We start from the raw sequence: 24,497 nt of genomic DNA, 5'->3' as shown, positions 1-24,497 counted from the left end.
GGAAATCAGGCCACTCCATAAGATGCTCTCTCAGAAAAGGAATAGGAGAATGAAATGTTTTTGTTTATCGAGTGAAGAGTCTTTCCTCTGGCAAGCGGGGTTTTTTTTGTTTGTTTTTGCAAATGTTTATGTGGTGATATTGATAGGGTTTCTTGTTTGTGTTTCTGATCAGGTGATTTTTATCGCCTGCCTCAATAAGGCAAGCTATATTTCTGTTCTCAGCTTAAAATTTGGTTCAGTTGCAGAAAGCAGTGAAGGATGGTGCGTGTTTTTTGGTCGTCTGCTTTGTTGGGTTTTTTTTTTATTGGTCAGCAAAATAGGCTAATAATATTATTTGGCTCTAAAGGTCTTAAAATCTGTTTGTAGTCTGGTAGGTTAATGACTCAGTGCAATTATGCGATCCAAATAGTTCTCCTGGTGAAAAATATGTTTATTGATTAAAAAAAATTTAAAAAAAATTTTAAAAAAATTATTTGCTTTAGGGAGATGTGTAAGTTAAGCCTTTAGCTGGAAAAGAAGGTTATTTTATATCAAAACGTATCAAAGATCTTAACTATAAGATCTAGAGATATAGAGGAATAGGCTTTTGCACAAGGTTGAACTTGTATCATATGTTGAGTGTCCTTGATCTCTTGAAAGACAAAAAGACAAGACGATGGGTGTCTGAATTTCCTTTTAAGAACTACCAACTTCAACTTGCTGCAAAGCCTAATCTTTCCGATCTTTCCAGAAATGATTGTGTAAAATAGGAGATTCTTTCTAATAAGTTTACTTGTCATGTTAAAGAGTTGAAGCCCTTTTGATTGAAATTTATCTGTATGACAGTTATAAAAACCTGTCTGATGTTGATTCTGGTGCTGTTTACTGTTACTATAAATGATGAGACTGAAGTACTAAATGTGCAAGAAATATCTGCTGATCTATACAAACTAATTCCTGAAAATTTAAAAGAAACAAAAGTAGATGGGAGAAAATGTTTTCTTTCACTGTTTCTCTTCAGTGTTTTTAGATAGCTGATGCTCTCTAAATTCTATGAAATATGTGCTAGAATTTCTAAGAGAAGGATTGATAGTCTTATCACATCTTATCACTGACTAATATGCAGATTTATTCTTTTTAATCTGAGTGTGAGGGGGTTTGTTGCTGTTTTCTTGTTTGGTTTTGGTTGGGGTTTTCTTGTTGGTTTTTTTTTGGCATATCTAGTTATTGGTGAGGAATTAAACTTTTAGAATCTTTTCAGTATCTCCCTAGGCCTTGCTTGTATGTATACTGAAAAAAATCTGTGTTTAGTCTCCTCTGTGCACTGAGGAGATTAACCTCCTTGGTAGAGGGAGTTAAAGTAGGGGTCTAAGGATCTGGGAGGATTGCTTATATACAGTTGTAGCCATTTCCTTTAGTAAATGTGTTTGAAGTTACACCTCAGTTATATAGTGTAACATGAGGTGCATCCTTTTTCCATTTTTGTTTTTTTTTTTTACTCAGTCTTTTTCTGAAGATGTATCAGGTGTGTTTTCTTATGTTGGTGGACCCTTTCAACGGTGGAGTATTACCTGCCCTAAATACAGCTGTTGCCTAGAAACCCCATTATACTCAGGTAACATAGCAGAAAACCTAAATTCCATCTGACATAGCTGTAATCATGTCTGGCCTGTGCATACACATGAAAACTGAAACAGGGTAGTGCTTAAAGTATGTAATGTCTGTTGTATTTGTACTTTCAATGTAGTCTTCCTCGCTGTGTGAGTAAATTGTAATAACTGTATACTTAATCTCCATCCACTTTCAATATCCTTGTTGAAACATCTTACTTCTGTCTTTGATTTGTATTGCCTGTGATAGTAGTTATTTTGCATTATATTTTATTAAAGAAATGGTATTGTTTGCTTTCTTCTGACATTCAAGATATTCATGCTTTGCACTTTTTCCCTTGAAGCAGAAAAGGCATAAAGATGTATTTGTAGTTGTTTAGAGGGCAAGGTGGGAAATAATTGAAACAGTGCAAGGATTCTTCCTGCCTCAGCATTTCCCTTATGTGACCTTTAATAATGAAGAAGTTCTCCTTTGCTATAGAACCCTGCCTAGAAACTGTTATAGAATGACAGGACACAATTATTACCTAACACAGTCTGTGACTTAAACATAATCACTAAAAAAAAATTAAAAAATTAATAAAATATTGTTTTACAGGGTCATGAAGAAAAATATTTTGTGTGTACTCTTTTGTGTGCTCTTTAAATTAACTGCTCAACTGCTCAGCACATTCATTAGAATAAGCCGTCTAAAGTTTTCTTTCTGTTTGTTAATCAGCTTTTACATATTAATTCAGCACTTACAGGAGCTTAACAAGTCTTCTTGCTTGTCTTATTGTTTTCTGGGGAATTGTTTTCTGGCAAGGAGTCACTTTAATGTCTTGATATCTTTTGACTATTAAGTGGCCAATATCTTCAGCAGACAGGATTTTTCTGGTTGAATTGTAATATTCTTGCTTTATAGATAGAAAACATAGTAAGCATGGACTTATTACTGAAAATTCAGTTGAAAGCAAGCATAGATATTCTGTCATAAGCATAGCTAGACTGAATGCCTTTCAGAATTGTTTGTAAGGCAGTTTTATGGTATTTTTATCAAGGCCAAAACTTTTACTTTTTACTTTTAAAAGACTTTTTAAGTCTGGAACATGGTCTGGAGTATCCAGGTTGCATTCTCTTTTGCTAGGTAAATACATGGCTTATATTCTGAAATTATTAATGTAACTGCATAATGTATTTTTTTGAGATTTGTGGTTTTGTTGTGTTTTATTTTTTTTTCCTGGTGTGTTAAACCTGTAACAGAGTACAAGCAACTCTTGGGAAGATTGGCTTATGTAGTAGAGATTTACAAACTAAGAGGAAATCTTGCAATATTTTAGTTTACCACTTTTAGGCTACTGAAACTTGAATAGTATAAGGATTAATTATCCTATAATTAAATTTGAATTCCTCTCTTAATCATAACTGCTTATTGAAGATCATTGCAGATCCTTTAGAATTGGGCCTAACTAATATGTTGAAGGTGGAATTAAATGAGCTTAATATTTGAGTAGTGTTTTCAATACTTGAGATTTGAGCTTTAATACAGTATTGTGAGTACCCTCTAGAGCTTTTGCAAAAGCTCCTAGAAGCCTTTTAATTTTTGATATAATTGCTAGAAAAGCAGAGAGTTTATTTTTGCCGAAGAAATTCAATCCACCTTTTTTAAAAGATCATTTTCATATGTAGTTGCTCCTTTAAGACTTCAGTTCCCATTTATTTATTTCAGTAAATACTGGTTTGTGAATAGTGTTATGAAATTACTGGCTATGCTACTTTGCAGCCTGCTTAACGAGCTGCAAATTTTAGATTTTTTCCCTTGCTGTTCTGAAAATGTGTCCTGATACTAATACTGAACCTTTCAGAAAATACGGCTTTAGCAATTTCATCTTCATCAGTGCTTTAATTTGATTTGGGTCAATACCATTTTTTGCCTTTAACATACTGCATTACAGTTTTTGCTTGGGAGTTTTTTATATGTTTAATGTGGGTCCTGAAGCAGGGGTGAAAACACATCTCTTTCAAGGCAGACATATCAAGACATCAAAAACAGCAGCAAAGGGAAGCACTCTAATGTTTTTTTCTCTATATAACCCATATGCTATCAAGAGGCGTTTGAAGTAGATGTGCTATCCTATGGAAACTAAAATTTTCTCAATATTGACAGAGCTTTCCAGCTATGATTAATGCAAAAGCCTGGCTATTCTTACACAGTGCTAGCTACGATGGCACACTGTTTATTTGGGGGGAAATTCCTTCTTATGCAAAATAAACACGGTGTCTGGCACAGCAGGTCCTTTGGTATTAGTAAGGTTGAAGCTCTTTAGTAAGGCAGCAACAAAGCTGTTGAGGTATAGTTTTCCAGGGCCTCTGTGGCACTGTTTTTATTTCATTTCTCTCATGTTGTTAATCCCAGACTGCTGGTCTTGCTCTCTGTACGTGCAAACCACGATAGTGTTGTTGTGGCAGGTTCATGAGGCAAGTGACTGCCACTGATGACATTCGTCTTTCTCTCTCTAGTTATTTATTTTTGTGTGTTTTGTAGATTTTACTATTTAATTATTTGACAACTATTTAATGCATATGACACTGGACTATTAAAGATTAATGACTCAAAACATTTGCCTGTTTGTGGAGGTGTCAGGGTATTTTGCTGAGGCCTGGTTTGAATCCTTGGAGGGAGGAGATGAGTTTTTGGGTGTGCAGTGGCCAGTCTGCCTAAGACAGAGGGTGAAGCTACAAGCCAGGCTTTGAGGCATTTAAGAGGCAAATTCTGCAAGGCGAGATGGTCCCTCCTATCATAGTAATTGACCTCCCTTCATGGCCTCTGACCTTGCATTTACGCAACTTTTCTCAGGTTTATTTTAAATGTGTGGTTTTCTTTTCATTGATGGTCTGTTCCTTTGATACAGACATGCTTTTGTTTTTTGCTAGTTTACAGCACTTTAAAAGGCAAAAATCTAGTTAAAGTAGTTATTAGAGTATGAAGGAAAGATCAGCATTTCTAGTCATTAAGGTTAGTTGGTCAAATGAAAATAAAGCAGTTAAAATGATTTAGACATAGGGGTTACATTTGCCAAATTTGCCAGGTATGTCTTCAGGGAAATAATCACTTACTAGGACAGTATCAGAAGAAAATATTAACAGGAAAATGAAGCACAGAAAAATGAATTATAGGTTAATGCTCTTCAATTGAAACAAGAGCTGGAAGATGTACTGATTAGACAGAGTTGTGACTTCAAGGATGCACTAGATAAGAAATACGGGAAGTTTGAAAGGAATATGAGAAAGCCTCCATGATCTGCAGTGTGTTGCATAACTAAACACTTAGTATGTGAAGCATAGAGGATTATTTTCTAAAATAATACACATTTCAGGAAACAAAATTCCTCATTAACCTTTTAGAATTTCTTGGCAGTGAATATATACATGAATATATTTCTTGGCCAATATATACAAGCTTGTATAAGACCTCTTGCAATAGACCTCTGGAAACAGCCCTGCAGTATTCGTTAATAATACTGCATACTAACTGATTGATAGGCTATTGATGTCTTCATTAGCATTTTATTTATGGATGGGGAGACTAAGAATTATATCTTTTTCCTAATTCATGTAAAAATAATAGAGCACATACCTGTAATTGGCCACTATTGAAATGTATTAAATGCAGTGTTTTCCTATGCATCTCATTTTACTAGATTTTTTTTCCCTCCCCATAGAGTGATTTTTACTCCAAACTCTTCTTACTAAATATTCACCTGAAACTATGGAGCAAAACATTTCTGCTGAAGGGAGGCAGTATGCATGCAGCTATTATTATTAGTCAGCTTTAGAGGCTGGAAGGAGATGCCTAGAAAGACAAAAATTAATTCTTGTCATGACTGTTTTAGCATCAAGACATTTTATTAGTTTTACTTCTCAGTCCACAGGGAGAAAGGAATGCTACCTTAAAAGACTGCTTTTAGCACCTAGGTTAATACACTACACTGTTTCAACTGGAAGGTGATATATATAAAGGTATAAATTTTTTTTAAATGGTGCATTATAAAAATCACTGAATCCAATAAGGAACTGTTTCCTATTTCTGCTTTCAGGTGGCTCCCATAAGGGGGGTAATACAACTTCAAATTACTCCAAAAATGGAAGAGACTGATTAGTATGATTAGTGTAGAACACTATGCATATACACACACACACACACACGCATATATATATATAGGCTGGTTGGCATATGTTATTTAAACACTCTGTTCTTCTGGAAATCTCAGCATTAAGGAAATAGTCAATATTTGAAGATGCTTTAGGGTCTATGTTTAGGTAGATTTCTCCACTTGTCTAAACAATTCTTTGTGTTAGGGTGTCCTCAAGCAATTAGGTCCCCTTAAAATGTAATGTTCAGGAAAGTGGATTTGTCTTAGTCTGCATCTATCATCTATCCTAAAATGACTGTGCTGTCATTCTTTAGGATTTATTGATAGGTATCCTATAGAGCTGTAAAGGGGTACCCTTTTGCTAGGTGAAATTTTGCTAGAATGAAATATGAATCTTGCCAGCACTTGTAGGTCAGGGTTTTCTTCCCCTGCACTGAAGATGAAAAATAAGAATAAATCTAAAATTGAGATTCTCTTCATGCAGTACAGCGGGTTTGGATTTCTGGCCTCTCTCTTTCTTTGCTTAAACTTTTTATGAATGCCTTTAGAAAATGTCTGAATCTTAGGCTATATAAATGATTTAATTTAGTCATCTGGGTGATGCCAAACTTTTGTTGACATCTGATTTTTTTTTTTTGTGGTATTTATAATTTGAGAAGTATTGGTTTGGGATTTTATACTTATGCCTATATTGGTAAATTAAATAAGTCTATGGGTATGTCATGTGTACAACTCTACTGTGTCAGCTGGCATTAATGCCAGAACACTAGACCCTTAGTCTTTAAAAATATAATTGCTGTTTCTAAATTGGCATTTGGGAGTAATTTCTGAACATTGCCAGTTCCTGAATTGTGCCCAAGAATAGTTTGGGAGAGCACTGTTTAATCCAGGCCAAAAACCATGCCAGACAGGACTGTTGTAACAATTAAAAGGACAGATAATTGAAATCCAATGCTGTGGAACACTTCCTAGTACTTCTAATGAAATAGTACATGTGTAGCCAAAATAGTAAGCTAAAAAGTGTTTTGGTTTTGTACATTTCACTGTCTCAGTTAACTTCAGAATTGTCACTTATCCAGGCACACACAAACTGCCCTAATAAGGAAACATGTAATGAGTTTAAGCTGTAGACAAAATAATTGATACAGCCTTGAACAGTTCAGTCGAGTGGAAAATCAACTTATGATTTTGTAAACCAGCATGTTTTCTTTATTTTCATTTGTCTTTTATTTGTTGTCTATTAACGTTGTTTCATTATATTAGGCTATTTCAATTGTCAGAGTGCTAAGAATTGGAGAAAAGTATCTTTAGACTCAGGATTAACCAATGGTGAATATATTGCACGTATAATCTTCATATTTATTGGTCTTTTTCCACTTTTGTTAAGGCTGTAGATCTTTTGAGCATCTTCAGTGGGAGCAGAAACTGAAATTGCAACTTTTGGCTTTCAAGCTACCAACATATGACAACATGTATCTTCTGTAAAATAGTGATCAAGTATGTTTCCCCACTGCTGTACAAATTTCAAGTGTTCATATAGCATGCATTCATGTTCAACCCTTAAATATTCATCATTGTTTCTTGAGCATCTAATTGGTGCAATTTAAAGAAGAATTTTATAGCAAAGAGTTAACTGCTATAACAGATAAACTGCTATCATATGGCATTTGTTAAAAAATTGAAAATGTTAACCTTGCTGTGGGACTTTTCAGGTCTTCACCCATTTGTGCCACAGAAGCTTGTCATCCCTGCTCTGCATATTGTACCAACATTCAGTTTTCTTTTTTTAAAGGGAAAACATGAGATTATTGTCTTGAATTTTTCTGAATATTTCACATACCTTAGAGTCCCAAAATTTCTGTGAAGAGCATATAAACAAGAGTGGTCTAAATGCAATATGGGCTGATAAATGTATGGGTTTCAATTACCTCTTCAGTGAATCATCAGCTATGAGAGGCATAATATTTTGAGGGAGGGTAGATTTATAGAGCAATGAAAACATCAGCCACCAATATAGTTTTTTAACAAAGGATTTCTGAAGTGATAAAGAACCACTTTGGAAAAAAAAGAACTTTAAGAAAGGCAGGAGAGAAAGGCAGAAGGTTTGGGTATAATTTTTAGAATGATTTAAATATACTGTTACAAGAGGCAGTCAATCACATTTCCAGCGTCAGCACCAGCACTCCTTGGTCTGACTGCAAGTTAGCTGTGTAAAATAAACAAAGCTTGAGCTGTTTCTCTTGACCAAAAGCAGTTGTCTAAGGAATAGTACTAGGAACCTCCTTTGCACAAGAAAGGAGATCTGAAAAAAATTAGATCATCAGTGAGCTTGAGGAGAAAACTTGGGGTCTCTGTTTACAACAGCAGTGCTAATTGGTTTGTGAAACTGCACTTCTTTGGCATTGCTTTGAAAAATGTGGGATCTACCAAAAACATGCTGCTGCAGAGCTCTTTTTTTTTTTCTTTTTTTTTTCCTCTTAAAGAAAGTGAACAAAAATACCCTCTCAGACACTTAGAAAAAGTTATTTTGCATGTACAGATCAATCCATATATCTGGAGCAAGATCTTCCTATTACTTAGGAAGTAATTAGGAAGTAACGACTTATGTATGAATTTGTCTTGTATCAGCACTTCCCTGGTTGCTGTCGTGATGTTTTTAATCACAAAACTGGATAGCTTGACCTCAGGATGCTTGTCTTCTGTATTCCAAATGCATAGACATTGCCTAACCACAGCTGACCTCCTCTTTGGAGACTGATAGAAAGGTGAGGGAAGGGAAAGCATTCTTAGAAAACAAGCAGATCTGTTTGACACTCAGGATTCACAGCATAATGCTACATGAGAGCTACATCAGAGACTACCTGGAAGGAGTATTCAAGAAGATATTCACAGCAAGGGTCTGGAGCAATAACTTCTAACCTATTCCTTCAAAGGGCTTGTAGTGTTGCATCAACATCCTATGGAGAAGTATAGAAAGAGTCCAGAGAAATTGCTTCAAGATTTTTAAATTTAAAATAGCTTATATGGAACTACAGGGGATAAAGGTCCAGTTATTTTACAGCAGGTGGGTTTTTATTTAGCAGAATTGATCTGTCATTAGGATGCTCAAATTTCAACAGGAAAGAGATGGCAAAGGAAATTATATTTTTCAGCATTGTTGTTTTTAAAATACATGCAGTACTGAAAAAGTAAGTTGTTACGTATTGGCAAGTAGTTCTGAAGTTAATTACTGTATATTCTGTTTAACATGTTGGCAGTTTCTTAGTCAGACTTGGCAGTAAGATATTCCACACTTCATGTGAAGCCTTCGTTTTATCAGAGTAGAACATAATGGTATAAGGAGTTATGACATTCAACATCACTGATTGTGAGATCACTTTAATAATTCTCTTTATGTCACGGTAGGAAATTTGTTAACTTTATTAATACCTTATCTTGAACATCCATCCTGATAAGCTGACATTTTGTGCAAAATAATTCATTAAAATACCCCATTTTCAATTTTTTTTCCTTTCTGGGTGTATTAGGTATAATGTTTAAAATCATTCTTGTAACAGTGGAGGTTGGCTCAATGAGAACTGCCCTTAAGATTCTGTTCATTTGTGACTTAATAGCATAATGGTTTTTTTCAGGTAACTCTATTTCATCTTCTAGCACTCAGTAGATGAGGATAAATAGACTGAAACCCCAATAGAATAAATTATGTTCAAATGACATAATCATGTGCCAGAAGAATGAAGGGTAATGTCTTGATTTATAATGTGATTTTTTTTTCTGTTGGAGAGTGTGAGGTGAAATATACTTTTTATATATTATTTTATATATTTCTATTTATATATTTATATAAATATATTTATCTTTTATATATATAATTTATATATTTTATACTGAAATATATATTTGACAGACCATGCTGTCTTTGATTTGTAGTGGTGTCATGGCTAACCCCAGCCAGCAGCCAAGCACCATGGAAGTGCTCACCCAGTGGGATGGGCTAGAGAATAGGAAGAGCAAATGAAAACTCATGGTTTGAGATAAAGTCAGTTTAATAGGGAAGGCGTAAGCCACATGCCCACAACAAAAGCAAACCAAGGAATTAATTCATCACTTCCATGGGCAGGCAGGTGTTCAGACACCTCCAGGAGAGCAGGCCTCCATCACATGTAGCAATGGTGATTTGTGAAGACAAAGGTCTTCACATCAAACATCCCCCTGCCCATTTCCCTCTTTCCCCCCCAGATTTATAAACTGAGCACGATGTCCTATCATATGGAATATCTATTTGATCAGTTGGTGTCACTTGTCCCGGTTGTGTCCTCTTCCAACTCCTTCTGCATCCCCAGCTCCCTTTACAGCATGGCAGTGCTAAAAGCAGAAAAGGCCTTGACACTGTAAGCCCTGCTCAGCAATAACAAAACATCCCTGTCTTATCAACACTGTTTCCAGCACAAACCAAAGACACAGCCCTGTACTAGCTACGGTGAAGACAATTAGTGCTACCCTAGCTAAAACAAGGACAAATTGCTAGCTTTAGGTTCACTCAGACTTATTCTCTAGTATGAGAGTGTGTGATGATGTTTTTGCCTAGACATGCATTATCTAATAACTTCATGTGGAACAGGTTATATAAATTATATTGACCATTTTATCATCAATTTGAAATAACTGAGAAGCCATTCATACTTCATTTTTGAGTAATGATGTGTATTTATGTTATTACTTCAATAAGATAAAACTTAGAAGTTCCCATTTCATGACACTTTTGGGCTTTGTTAAGGTATAAAAGAGAGCACAGAATAGTCTTTGATACACACCAAACCTGTTAAAATGCATTGACTCTCCTTCAGACATTTGTTCTTCATGGAATGTGGAGTGGGTGGGGAATGGATGGGGAATTGGAGGTGCTTTCATGTAGGATAGTGTTTGAGTGAAGTTTAATATAATACTTGATCCCATTTTAAGCCTTCAGGTTTATTGTGTGTTGGGCTATTGCATCCTGAAGCAGTTTCTGTTTCCATTGAGAGCACAGATCCTGTGCTGCTTCTCAGGAAGCAGCAGGTAAATGGTGAATATATCTTGCTGGTTACAATAGCTCTTATAAGAGGAAAAATGTATCTCATCTTTGAAGCTTATAACACTTAAGATTTTTTTGCATGCCAGTCTTGTTGGGTTTTCCCCTCTGCAGAAGAAAATGAGTTTGAAGGAAATTATCCTTGCAGTGGAGACCCAAACCAGTACGTTTAAGGGGTAAAGAAGTGAAGCCAAAAGATAGTATGACAGAAGAATATATCTTAACTTGAAACATCTCGGCCTTCCCTCATATTACAATATTGCATTGTAACTGCAAATGCTACAAGTCATGCTACAAGCATGACAAGGGATACTGCCCAAAATGTGGCCGTAAAAACTTTCTCTGTGGTTGCAGGACCTCTAGAGTTGTGTGTCCTTAAAGAATGAAAGTTAGTCACAGTATGTAAACATTCACAAAATTGATTCAGTCATTCTTTCTTTCTGTTTTATTTTTTGAAGACCTCTTCCATGATGAATTATTCTAGGTACGTTAATTTCTCCTTGCAACAGGGTTGCTATGCTCTATGCTTTACCTGTAATATATTTTTGCAGTATTAGGACTAACTTTGGAAAAAAAACCAATTTGCTTTCCTGTATTCTATATAACCCAGTGGGATTAAAATTCCTACCACTATTACTGATTGCTTGTACAGTAGGTGGAGGAGGAATGTGGAGAAAAAGCAAACTGTCTGCTACCAGAGGCTGGAGAGAAGGCAGGAAGGCTGCCTTTGAGAAGCCTTAACTAATTCTTACTACAGTTACCAGCCCATATGCTTAATTGACAACTCAACAGCAGGAGGAGGGGGCTGCAAAGCCGAGAACAGGCTTTGTGAAGCAGCAGACCTTGCTAGAATAGCTGGTTGCTCTCTTCTTAGATGTAGGTAAAGGAGATGGTCTGCAGGCTCAGCAGCCTTTTTTTTTTTTTTTTTAAACTAAAAGAAGAAAATCTAAGTACACTGTAATCTGTAAGATTTGTCACATATGTTAGTCCATTTTCTATTCAGGACACCATTGAAACAAAAAAAAACTCCTGTGTAGAAGTGGTTTTACATGTTAAATTGCAAGGCCAGCAGGAATTGAATTCTCAACAGTACTGACATTATTACTTAGCACAGAATTGTCCTTAGCCAGATAAGTCTACCTTTTAATGTCTATAAGGGAGTTATTTTGGCCCTTAAAGTGAGTGGAGCTCTTCCATAGGACAGAATTAGCATTAACTGTGCATGTACAGGAATATGTTCTGTTGTGTCACAGAATCAATTAGGTTGGAAATGACCTCTGAGATCAAGTCCAGCCTATGACCAAACACTACTTTGTCAACTGAATCAATGCATTAAGTGCCACATCCAGTCTTTCCTTAAATACTTGCAAGGATGGTGACTCCACCACCTCCCTGGGTGCCCATTCCAATGCCAAATCACCATTTCTGTGAAGAATTTCTTGCTAATGTCCAACCTGAACCTTCCTTGGTGCAGCCTGTCTTCTTGTCCTGTCACCTGGGAGAAAAGACTGACCTCCACCTGGCTACACCTCCTTTCAGGCAGTTTTAGAGTGATAAAATCTCCCCGAGCCTCCTTTTCTCCAGGCTAAACAGTTCCAGCTCCCTCAGCTTCTCCAAGCCCTTCACCAGCTTTGCTGCCCTTCTCTGGACATACCCCAGTACCTCAATGTTCATCCTAAATTAAGGGACCCAAAACTGAACACAGAATTCAACATGCAGCCTCACTAGTAAAAGGAGATGATCACTGCCTTCATCCTGTTGGCCACATGATTTCTGATACAGGCCTGGATGCTGTTGGTCTTTTTGAGCACTTTTGGCTCATGAGTCCAGAAAATGTGCAGTCTGTCTTCCTGAAATTCTGCAGTTTAAGTAATGGCTCAGACTTTTTCTCATTATTTTCACTGAGTTATGCTTGCAAGTAAACTAATTTAGTTTGATCCATTTTTTTTTTGTCTTTCCCATTATTATCCAGTTAAGTTGATATATGGCAAAGAACAAATTTCAGTGTCAAATAATGTGGTATCAGTCTGATAAGGTGATGCAACTATATTTGAAAAAATTAACACGAAAATAATAAACTAGGAAGAAAATAGAATATGCTAGCTGGTGTGGAAGATCACACAGCTACAGAAGCTGAGCTGGGTACCTGGCCCTGGTACAGTGAAAGCTGTGGGAGAGATAAATTCAAGGCAAGAACAGAAGTGAAGGCATCATGTCTGGTCACTGTGACCACTCTGAGGAAGAAAAGATGTAACAAGGACATTGCTGGTGAAAGAATGATAACTGAGAAGATTGTGTTACTATGAGAGCAGGGGCAAAAGGGTCAGAGTGGAAAATTTGGTATGGAATGTAGAGACCTATAAATACTGGTGAACTTGTGTTATAAATGGCTTTGCTTGGATAGTATGGTCCATATCTCTCAACCCCCGCCAGCTGGCACTTGGGACCAATACTGAAGGATTTGAGAATCAAAGGCAATTATACACTGACTTTAAAATCATCAGCAAAGAGGTGTACTTGGCTGTCTCCTGAAATCAAGTTTTAAAAGTTTTGAAATAGTTAACTAACTGGAGGAAGCAGTATTAGTTGAGTAAAATTCATATTATTTATAGACTCCATAGATATTGAGAAACTGCATTGGTGATTTACGTTGTGGAGTGTATTTTATCTCTTTAAACTGAAGGTGGATGTGAATTTACCACAAAAAAAAAAAAAAAAGGGGGGGGGGGTAGGAAGAGACAAAAAACTGAAGAGTGTAAAATACTAAATTCTGTAATGTACTTACACCTTAATGACGCCTGCTTTTCCTGGTATGATGTGGCTGTCCTGGGCAATCAAGGATGTCCAAGTTGCTTGTCTATTATACAAATTCCTCCTCTACTCTTGTTCCCCTCATGGCTGAATTTGAATCTGGATTTGATACTTGTGTATTTTATTTTGTTTAAATGTTTCCTTTGAAGGAAGGTCCTCTTTCTAACTGAATTTGCCTGATGCTCACCAATCTTCCTTTGGTAGCTTTTGATCTTAATGGTAATAGGGGCTAGGGAGTGGGGGAATGTTATTTGGCTTAAACCTAAGAACTGAGGAAAACATGAAATCTTGAAGAAGAAATCTGCAAATCTGGTATGAGATCTATTGTTCCATAGTTATGGTGCAACAAACCAACATCTAAGACTGTTTTATTGTGTTACAAAATGGAGAAGAAAGAAAAAAGTCAAGAAAAAGGTAATAGAAGAATAAGAGCAGGGTGACTTATGCTGCTACGCTTTGTGTTTCTTCGTGGGCGATCTCTGTATTTAGCATATAAAAATTTTTGGTTCCAGTTTGGGTCATTATTCTTTCTTTGAAAAATAAGTCAGAAATTATAGGAAGGCTGCATTTCTGTCACACTTTTGGCCTTACCATACATCTGTAAGGAAATTCTACATACAGGAGGAATAGTTCAATGAAGGTGGCTAAATAACTAGAGAATAATCCAGAGAGGATCAATATGACAGAGGTCAGCATTTTCCTAAATTTATTTTCTTGTAGTTTCTGCTTGTCATGAGTTCTTTGACTTTATGTAGCTGGTCCAGTCTGGGAACTCATTGTACTTTACTCTTGTGGAAATCCATGAGTTGTAGAAAAATTATTAGTTTTTGTGGTCTTGAACTCTAGAAAAATCTTTCCTGGGTGCCTTGCAGGGACTGCCTTCTCAAATCCACTTCAGTTGTTTCTTTATCAGATAACTAGACGTCTGTTGTAACACATAGCCATACTCAGCCATTGTGAACACAAGCAGCATCTGAAAGAAAATTTGGAGGATATTTAGTGCATTTGGAATTGATTTTGAAAATGTTAAGATATTTTTCCCCTAAGATGATGCCTTTTATACTTCATGTTATACCTCTTATTCCAACCACTGAAGGAAAGAAACATGTTCCAAGTGCACTAGCACTTGCCTGGTTTTGATACTACAACTTTAAGATACTAAAGTTTGACATTTAGTCTCTGAAATTAATTTTTTACTGATATCCAATTATAAGATTTAGTCTCCGAAATTAAATTTTTATTGCTATCCAGTCATAAAACAATCCTTGAGCCATTCAATTGAAAACTGACTGTGCAGTGCAGCTTTTTGAATACATCCCATTCTTGCAGTGAAGTTATAGTTTATGCATAGAAAACTTTTGGGAAATATTTACTACATAATACCTTTTTGTACTATTGCAATCACATTAGTACAGCATGTTTCTGTCACTTGGTTATGTAATGCATGAACAGTTATTACCAGCTCATTACCAACTCAAATGGGGAAATTAAAGTATTTGACAATGGACTGTTCTTTTTAGTACAAGCATGGTGAAATGTCTTGTGACAGAAATAATGTGATTTTGAAGTATTTCAATTGCAATAGAAGCTTGCAAAAATGAGTTCTAGCCCTTCATTTTGGCTAGACAGTGACCAGAACTTCCCTTAGTCTGTTCATTTAAATATCTTTAAGCCTCCTGGTTACTCCTATAAGTTACTACTTACTTCATTAAACACAGGAACTTAGATTTTTGTCTACTTTATATTCATAGTTCAATAAATCTTCTTTGTCCTGAGGTGAAGGTAAATTTATGAAATATTTAGCATAATAGTGAGAAAAGCTACTCAAGTACACAAACTAGAAATGTTTCTCTAGTAGAGAAGAACCAGGTGATTGCTTTGGATTTTTTAGTCTAAGAAAAGTTTGTTATAGTCTCAAAGAGGGAGGAGGAGAGGAAAACAATGTTTATTAAATAGTGAAGGAAATATTTCTCTTCTTGTGTTGTGGGAGGAAATTCTTAGCTTTTGAATTGAGTAATTTACCTCTCCAGCTGGTTAAGTTCAACTATTTCCAGAGTTGTCATGTTCAGTTTAGTACAGAGAGAGAAAATGGAATTCTGTTGATCAAATAAGAAAGAAAAAACATTGTATTATATAAGGGGAAGATAGAAGAAGAAAACATTCCTGCACAGTGCTCATCAATTTAATTTGATGCATAGTTATTTCATGTGACTGTTTATTAAACTTGAAGATTGTTTGAAGTAATTTTAGGAAAAGTATATGAAATGGTTAAAAGAAGAAAAACAAAAGCTACACTGTAAAGGCAAACATTAATGGACTTTGAAAGGGAGAAAAGGCAAATATTATTTCATTAATGGGGAAAAGTGATGCAGATTAAAATAGATTAAAAACAGATTAAAATAAAAATAGAAAAATAGATTAAAACCAGATTGTGATCACAAACAAAAACCTCAACTACAAAGAGAAAAAGCACACATGCAGCTCTTCTAAAAGACAGACTGTTTTATGAAGAACAACAAGATTAAGTGAGGAGGATGGACAGCTTTGTGTGCCACCTGCGATTTCCTAGGAACATCATTATTAAAAACATTGCTGTACTGACTTCGATTCTATCCTCTGACAGCAACTTGAGCTTGTAATATGGTCAAAATACTAGCATCTAACACTCTTTTCCAGCCTGTGTATTGGCAGTACACAGCTGAATATCTCTGACATGTCATATGAAAGAGAGAAGATTTGTGGAAACTAGTCAGATGAAAGGTCAGTGTGGTGACTTACATGGGATGCCTGAATGCTGATAGCACAAGTGACACTAACTAGTTTGTTATACTTGTGGCACTCACTCAACACTCATTCAACACTCTGTTAAGCAATGTCAAGGTATTTTCTAGTTCCAGTCTTAACTATTAGACATGACTTAACACTGTCAAGGTCTTCATGTTGGCTCCCAGTTAAATTACACTTGATATATTACTTGTTCCTGTAATCTGAATTATTATAGCATTATTAAAATTAATAGGATATCTATGTATTAATAATATTGTTATAAGTAATAGTAATATAATTAGTATTATTATAATAATAGCATTATCTTAATACTATTGTCTAAGATAAACCTAGATTAATAATGCCCCCCCAATACTTTTACATGAGGAATGTTTATTTGTATGTTTCTCTACAATTATTGCTTGTAAGTAACCCTTTAGATGAGCTCAAGTATACAAGGAAACCATTCTGAGGTGACAGTAAGCTCAGTTAAAGCTACTTGTGTGCATGCCATGATAGCATACAGGTTGCAAAACTACCCAAGCTAGCTTAGCTTAGGTTCTGAAAAAGGAGTATTAACTTAAATTTCTTTCAACTGAAATGCAACTATTTAACATGAGATGTCATTTATTGTATTTGAATTCATAATTATATTGCCAAAAAGAGGAAACAAGACAAATCCTTTGAGATGGATAGCTATTTATACAATAAGTCAAAATCTCCAAATACTTTGCTAATTTCAAGGAGTAAATAATATTTATGCATATATATGTATATATATACATACATAATACATTATATATGTATATATATTATGTATTTTAGACCTAGGTAGAGCAAAACAGATAAATCTAGAAATCTTGCTCATGCTCATCAGATTACAGGGAGAAAATATTTTTTTTCTCTGAATTTAAAAAGAATAAATTTTACTTTAGAATCTATTTTTCTAAACTTCTTTCTTTTGATTTGTTCAGCTTTTTTTTTTTTTTTGACAATTTTTGGTCCCACTAAGGTAACACATTACTCAGAAGAAGCATTACTTTGATACAACTATGTTTGATACAACTCTTTGTTGAACACTGAATATGTTTAAGGTACAGAATTTCTGCATAGTTTTAGGTTCAATATCCTTGCCACTAACTATGGAAAAGGCTGATCTTTAGTTGTGTCACAAATAGGTTAGCATGCATGTATCCCACTTACCTTAACAAGTCATGTGTCTATATTGATCAAATTAAGTAAGGACAGTACCTTGAGATTTCAGGTGTGAAGGGAAAGCTCTAATTTTCGTGCCTTAATAATTGGGGTCTTCCTCAATTATTGAACTCTTAAGCACTAGTATTAAAAAATAAAATCATTTATTGGGATTTTTTTAATCTCCGAATACCTAATTATTCCCCAAGGATGCATGTTTGTCCTTGGACAGGTAGTTCCCAGAATAATTTTCTTTAGAGAATTGTATTAATTTGCCTAAAGGTGAAATGGCAAAATGAAAACTGTATGGTTGCACTGCTGCTGAGACTAAAGCCATTGAAGAGTATGTTGTATATTAGAGATCATGAGCATTCTCTTGTAGCAAAAAAACACAAAAAAACCCCAAACCAACCAACCAAAACTCCAAAAACCCCCACAAAACCCCAAATATCACATTTTATCTGCTGGAAGATCAAATTAATAATGAATATGATCTTAATATTACCAAAGGAGGGAAAAAAGATATTTTGATAACTTATAGATGCCATTGGTCCTATCCAGAACTGATTTTAAACATTAAGGTTTGAGCACTGATGCAAATTACAGTTCTCTGATGCTTTTATTTTATCAGAACTTTGACAGTAGTCTAGGTGACTAGGTACAGAATAAAATATGATGTCAGTAACTGAGAAAGACTACACACTTGATAATTAAAAATGTTGAAATTGAAGTTACTGGGAAAAATAAGATTGATAACATATAAGGAAATACATTAAAGCAGGAATTTAAAAGTTGCATGTATAGAAAGTCAAAAAAACATTTACATGACAGCTATTCCAAAAAGATCAATAACGGACCTCTAGCTGAGCCATAACCCAGGGATATCCCACTGTTCTGGGGGGAAAAAAGTAAATACTACATTCTGGTATAAGTGAATACACATTCTGTAAAGCCTTTTGAAGCAATCCTTCTCTACCAAATACTAGGGGGATCTTGGCTTTTGTCCAGTTCTGAGCTGTGCACAGCACAATTGGAGAAATCTCAGAGGGGATAATAAGGGTGACTAGAGGTCAACCAAACATGGCTTACAACAAAAATATGATTCAATTAATGTTATTCTGTTTAAGATGATAGTCTTAAATATGTAAAACACTACTGCAAAGATAGCTGGAATAATTTTTTTCCATGTCCATGAGAAGATAAAAGATAATTAATTCATGAAATGGTAAGAAAGATTAAGGTTAGATATTTTTAATTTTTTTCAAAAAGCTTAAGTAGGTAAGCACTAAAACGAATTTCCTGGATGTAGTTTCTAACTGTGGAGGAGAAGTAGATAAGCAGGTCACAGAAATTATGTAGATAAAAAGAATAATGTACGGAAATAGACTTAAATGATAAGGCAACGTGTCTTTAAACCTGTAATTTCATGGTAAATGAGGAGTAGGTATGTCAGTCCTTTAGCCTTAAATAATAGAAAAGCTTTCAATTATCTTCCTGTCACATTTCTGTCGAGGGTATAGAATCCTGCACCTCTTTTTCTCTCCCTCTGTAGCTGCTTGTAACCTTCTCTGGCTGTTTCTGTACTCTCCATCCCCTATATTCCTTGTCTGTAACAACGTAGCAGGCAGAATACTTCAGTCTTGCTCATGCTTTTCATTTTGGGATTCAGGCATTAGAAGGGCTATCCAGTGCTAACACAACAGAGAAATCACCCTTGGATCATCCCCACTTAAAAAGGTAAGGTTGTTGGTTTTTTGTTTAGTTTTTTGTTTGCTTTTTCCCAGTGATAATTTTATTTTCTCCTTGATCATGAAGTTAGGATGAACATTCATATATGGCAGTCATCCATTTGGTTCACCCAGCTCTTTTGTTCATACACTAAATGTTTCTGTTGCATGTTTTAAGGATTTTTTTAGTTTTTAACACCAGGCCGACATCTTTCTAATCCAGAAAGAGTTCTCTGCCGGTAATAGTGTCCCTCCCATCGATTTGAGAAATTCAGCTGATTGGAATGTGCAGAAGACAAGTGAGTTTCTAAAGCAGAAGGTGATGTTTGTCAGAAGGTATATATTGTTATCACTTCAGATGATCTAATTTACTCCCAGCCTTTCAAGAAATCTGATTGTGTTGGCCAGGCTAACGTTTGGATACTTTTCAATTGACATAGATATTGCTGCACTTGCTCTTTTAATTCAGAACTGCTTTGGACTGTACCCTGGAGCTGTATACCAGAAACACACAAATCTTCACAAGATCTGTAGACCATTAAAGGTTCAATATATTTGCAATAGGAAGCAAATGATGCACTTTCTAAGGATCTGATAGCTCACATTTACCAGTTACACTACTAATGTCTTTAAGTAACAAAGACTCCAATTCTGTCACTGAAAGATACTGAGTCATACCTTATTGTGCAAATATTTCTGCTGCCTTTCTCCCAATTCCTTTGGTTTGTAAAATTCACAGCAGCTGAGATTTTCTTATACTCTCTTTCCTTCCCTTACTTTTACAAAACTTGATTCAGTTTGGCCACTTCAGCCCGTTAACTACTGAATGAATAATGAAAAAATGCCGGCTTTCATACCTACTTACTGTGAAATGAGGCCTTAAAAAAGGATGTTTACTTTCTAGTAGACTTGGGGTACTTCACAGTATTGTTAGTCCTGAGATGAAAATAATCATAAGCAATCATCATGATTACTGAGACTCTATGCTCATATATTAAAATATGTGGATGCTAGGGACACTTGATTCCAGACTCTTTTAGTTCTCAAAACTATTTTCCCTCTAAACTTAACTTACATGCAGCTAAGTCCAAAAAATGGACTGAAAATTTTAATTTTTATGTTAAAGATTTTATCTCAGTAAATTTTCTTCTTTTTTTTTTTTTTTTAGAAATTAGTTAGAAGGTGAAGTTGCTGGGGTTTTGATTAGCTGGGAAGGCATTAGACTTACATTCCTTGCTTTTTTATTTCACGGAGAACATTACCACCAGTTCTTTATTTTATCTTGCCAGTCATACATCCTTATTTGCAGCAGTAACATTTATTTTCCAGACAGTGTGTGGGATGTGTCACTATTTGTAAACCATTCTAATTAACTTTTTCTCCAGTTTAAGTATAATATTAAGTAAACAAAAAACAATTGTCATCTGGTTGTATCAGAATTAATCTCACTCCTTTCATTGACTCCTCATCACACCTTCATTGCTCTGAGGTAAGAGCACTTTGTTTTCTTTCAGACTGAAAAGGTATTCCAAAGAAGATCAATCTCCTGAATATTTTTTTTAATAAAATATGATTAAACACCTCAGTCAATATATAATTCTATGAAAAAGACAACCTGAGCATTTTACTGCTTCAAACTTCAGCTTCTTTTTTCCCAAGAGATGTGAGACTTCTTGACATTGAAACAAAGCATATGTCATAAATATTGTGATATAATTGTGAGCTTTAATAGTTAGGTTATTTGTACTGTGATTAATAACAGATCTGGATGCTTTTTAAGTGGCCTCTAAGAGATGCCTTTCTGTGAAGAAATCACAATATACTTCACACACCATGCTTCAAAGACAAGCGACTGGCTTTGCTTTAGGAACACTATTTCCTGTCTTTCCTGAATTTGCAGATGGCCAAAAAGTAAAATCCATTTTTAACTTTGTACTGTAAGAAATATTCCTTTCTAAAATGTGAGCATAGGAAGAGTATATGAACTGAAATACAGACTTAATAATGTTAGTAAAAGGGATCCATATTTTTGCCTAAAACAATTTTAAAAATATCCTTAGGTTTTCCCTTTATTACAAGTCTGCAAACTGATAGACTAAAGCAGTTAAACATGATTTTCCATTTAGGAAGCAGGCATTGGTAGGCTGTTTCCTGAATGGCCTTACTAGTAACTTGTACTGTAGACCATGAACTGTGACAGGAGAAGTACTTCTGTTATCTTGTGGTCTTTGTCAGCCCTAACTTCTGCAGCTCTGAAGGATAGTCTAGAGAACTAGTGTGGATCTTTCTGTTGCCAGTCTTGCAGACTGTTGCAGAGCATTGAGAAGTCATAGTTTTCTGAAAATTATTCTCTGTATGGAATTATTTCACTGGGCTTTTTGTTTGTTTGTTTTTTGTTGTTTTTGTTTTTGGACAACAGCTCTAAGAGCATCAATTTCAACTGTTAACCCACAACTAATTCCACTATTAAACTGTGTTCCTAAGTGCCACATCTATGTGTCTATAAAATACCTCCAGGAATGGTGACTCAACCACTTCTGCAGGCAGCTTCTTCCCATTGAGGACAACGCTATCTGTGAAGAAATTTTATTGTAATATCTAATCTAAACCTCACCTGGCACAAATTGATGCTGTTTCCTCTTGTCCTGTTACTTTCAATTTGGGAGAAGAGGCCAGCACCCACCAGGCCACAATCTCCTTTCGGATAGTTGGAAAGAGAGAGAGAGAGAGAAGGTTCCCCCTCAAAAACTGTCAAAAGCTCCACTTTATATATGAGACTTGTGAAATTTAATTGTACAGTATTGCAGACAATTTTTGGTTGTTTTACTGGAATTCCTACTCTTTTGGGACTAATTGCTCAGCCAAAAAGAGAGAATTAATATTACACAATTTAGTTACTTGGAACAGCAAAAGAGCAAAAGAATCCTATTTATACTCCTACTTCTCTGAAAGTTTCAGTCTTCCCTCTCCCTCCCTGAATCCCCTTCTTGAATCACGTATGTGCTTGAATGCAATAGTGTCTGGCACCTGGATGTTTTATACAAAGGCGTGTATAAAACATAATCATTGGTTCACTTCAAACTTTCCATTTTTTTATTTGCTGTTGCTTTTCTCTTATATCCAGGGTATGTATACCTGCCTTCTTGTTCTGCATATAATACTTGAATCATGTCCCTGCAATCTAATTAGCAACTCATTGCATCTCATTCTCTTGCCTGTGGTTCCGGTTATTAGAATAATATAAAAGGGGGAAAGATTTTCTTTTGGTGGGTTTTATTTTGTGTTTTCCTCCCCTCTGCTCTCCTCCTTTCCCTTTTCCTCACCTTCCACTAGGCCATAAATTGTACTGTAAATATGCCTGCATGGGTAAAAATCAGTCTGTAAAGTTTCAGAAGTGTGTGGTCAGGACTTGCATCCTGAAAAGACTTATAATATAGAAGGAAATATTGTAATATAGAAGGAAAAGTTTAGGAGGAAAGAAGAATCATGTTCATTGTGAGTTGGATGATTGAAACACAAGACTCAAGTATACATATTCATACATAGCAATCGGTGACTGGCAGGGTAGGCATTTAAACCAAGATCTTCAGAGAATTGGAACTCTCTCTCTTACTGTTACAAATCATTAAACTGCACACAAAAATTCAAATGCAAATGATATCATTTTTTCTAAACTGACAAATACAAATTCCTTATTATTCATGAGTGATTTGATGGATGGTGAGGAGCTTGCCTTTAATGTCTGGATAGTTAGAAAACAATTTTGGAAAAGAAAAACTTAATAATAGCACACTTTGTTAAGCAGGTGTTTCCTTTCAAATGTTAAAAATGCAAAGCAGCAATTGCAGGTGAGAAATTATGGCTTGTTAGCACTGCCCTCTGGCTAGGTAAGAAATGTGCAGAAACCTGAGCTATGTGTCTGAGATCCTTTATTAAGCACCTGAGAAGAAGCTCTGATCTCTGCAAATAAAACCAGTGGTGACAGTAACCCTTCTTAGACAAAAGTTGCTGCCTTGCTCTACACTTATGAAATTACTTATTGTGCATCTGACTTGTTACATGGTGTGAAAAGTAGGACAGTATAAGTTTGTTTTTAGCCTTTTCATTATCTATTAGTGACATATTAGAGATCAAGAGGCTTTATCACATCCTCTTTCAACAAATGACTTTTCAACTGAAACTCATTTTGTGATGAAGTACTAGGTACCATAGAATTAGATGTAATGTTGAGTATGAAATTTTCATCCCAGGGATTCATTTTGCTTAAAACATCAGTAAATTCCTTGAGTATGCAGTGTTGTAGCTTTATATTTTATGCTGTTCAGCAAGAGGCTTTTTTATGATAAAAGGTAGTTAAAATAATTGAGTCTTATGAAATAAAATTCTTCATATTAAGCACTATCAAAGGTAAGATTACTGATATAAGTTGTCTTCTATGATACTTCCATGAGACCACCTCTTGTTGCTCCTACTATTTACTAGCAATTTCAAAATATGGTATTTTAGGACTAAGTGGGGTTTTGCATCAGCAGGTACCCTTTTCTGCTAGAGATCCTAGGTGTTTTTTGAAAAAGATTGTGAACTGATTTTCAGTCATTTTTTCAAGCATTATTTTTGTTAGCCTTTTGATAGAGCTTTGGAACTTTAAGAAATTACTTCCCAGCAAACAATATTTTCAAATAGGTTTCAAAAACTTATCTAGGCTGAAAAAGGAATTTTAAGAATGGAAATCTCTAAGTGGTAGTAATAAAGCTTTTGATGCATGCCGCTGTTATCTTGAAATAAAGCCAATGTATAAACACTATTATACTTAACACTACCGTAACAAATAAATTTACTGGCTTTTAGTTCAACTCTACTTGAAATTTACTCCCTGTGGCAAAATTAATGGGCCATGTTGTTTACTAGAAGAAAATGGTGTACTGATATTCTTCATGTACAACCGAAGCTGAGGATCAGTAATCTCAAATTCAATTGCACACTGCCTAGTTTTTACTGGTAATGATCTAGTAATAATTTCTTAAGATGCTTGTATAGTTTTAATGCTTCAGTTGAAGGAGAATATACATTCCAGTGCATTCTGTCCAGAGCTGTACAAGCAACTATCAAAAGAAACAGGGTTTTACTCTTCCTTAAGGTAAGGATTCGCTATTTTAATCAAGGAAGGAAATTGCCAATACTAGAAAACATTTTTTTTTTTTTGTAA

Source organism: Pseudopodoces humilis, chromosome 1 (genome assembly GCF_049639895.1).
Source record: "Pseudopodoces humilis isolate 2021_Gansu_Grassland_sample_001 chromosome 1, ASM4963989v1, whole genome shotgun sequence".
NCBI classification, from domain to species: domain Eukaryota; kingdom Metazoa; phylum Chordata; class Aves; order Passeriformes; family Paridae; genus Pseudopodoces; species Pseudopodoces humilis.
Note: the sequence above shows the minus strand (reverse complement) of the source record.